Source organism: Penaeus monodon, chromosome 28 (assembly GCF_015228065.2).
Source record: "Penaeus monodon isolate SGIC_2016 chromosome 28, NSTDA_Pmon_1, whole genome shotgun sequence".
Lineage (NCBI taxonomy): Eukaryota > Metazoa > Arthropoda > Malacostraca > Decapoda > Penaeidae > Penaeus > Penaeus monodon.
In genome coordinates, this window is record NC_051413.1 from 40,065,817 (window position 1) to 40,067,387 (window position 1,571).

General features: G+C 44.4%; 1 pseudogene; it reads right to left on the reverse strand.

Moving 5' to 3' along the window:
* The window catches only part of LOC119591229, a 6,361-nt pseudogene extending 5,026 nt beyond the window's left edge, over positions 1-1,335 (reverse strand).
* Positions 1,336-1,571: the final 236 nt, after the last annotated feature.

Sequence of the window (1,571 nt, forward strand, 5' to 3'; positions counted from 1 at the left end):
ATGAAAAGGAAAAGAAAATTCAGCTACTTCTAACAAGTGGGAACTTCCAGAGCCATTTACCTCAGCCAAGAGAGATTCCCGAAGGCCTGGTCGGCGGCCGTAGCTCCCGAGGGCAGCTTTCCGAAGGTGCTGATCGGCTGCTTTTACCACGACGTGATTGGTCGCGAATTTATGGCGCTTAATTCATGAGATTATTTCATACACAATAAGCTGTTTTTTCTATACAGGTTGTTTTAAAGAAATGGCAGACAAGCGTGTTGGTGTTGCAAAAAATCTGCAGACGGTCTCTGCCAAGGTGTAACACCATTATTCACCGACAAAAAGAATACTGATCTTGTACCATGTGAAGAGCATATTGTATAATAAAACACAGATTTATCTATATTTTTATTTCCAGTAACACCCCCACCCAAGAGGGGGTTGACCGAAAGAGAAAAATACGGTTGGTCGAAGATGCACAATAGTCAGCCTTTCTTGACGTCCTTCAGTCTTCTGAAAATATAGTAACCTTTTTTGAGGATAATATGTGTGACCACGAAATAATGATCTAAATTTTTAAAAAGGTAATATTATCAATATGATATTTGTAACATTTGCAATGGCCAAGCTTTACTTGCATGAGCCTTATCAACCTGCGTCTAAATTATCCATTATTTTGATCTTGGAAAGATACTCACATCCTCCGAATCCACCGCCGAAGCCTCCTCCACCTGCAAATTAGATACATATTTGAACATAATAATTGGGTGATCGCGTAACCTCAAACGCCTCTCACATCACACAGTAACCGATTTCCTTGACTGAGTAATGATGTCCATTAATCCTCTTCCTCGATATACTCACCTCCCAATCCTCCACCGCCTCCGAAGCCTCCGCCGAAGCCTCCACCGCTATGACCTCCATGGTGACCTCCGTTACCTCCGCCGCCGCAGCAGGCCAAGGACTTAGCGCCGACGAAGGCGACGGCCAGAGCCAGGAGGAGGACGAAGGCAAGGAACCGCATCTAAAGGAGACCAAAAGCTCTTCTGTAAATCTGATCACGACAAATAAAAAACGCGAAGACACAGATGCCGAATCAAAAACACTAAATTTAAAATTCAATTGCAATCTGCGTTGTTATAAAAGCCGGTCCGGATCCCCTGCCTCTTACCGTGGTCGTCGTGAGGGACCGGACTGCCGAATCCCAAAGTGTTAGGGCTTATATGTGCCTTCGTCCCCTACCCCTTCTGTCCCCGGGAAGCCTGACCTTTGATCTTTATCTTGTCTCGGATAACCTTGATGCTTACTGCTTATCATCTGAGTCAATTTCAGTCAGATAAGACACGAGAACGACATCAAGTTTTCCCAAAACGACGCAACTAAAATCATCAATATGTCTTCATTACCGTAATTGGATAGTAATAGTGATATTAATAATTCTGATACATCACGTAGAAAATAAATTGATCTATTGCTAACGACCTTTTTACCTGCCTTAACTGTCCCTGCGTCTGCTGCAGGAGCGGTTCTTCGCCCAGCCTCTGCCTTCGCCGGCGTCGACGGTCATTAAGGGGGCCATCATTATGAGGGAG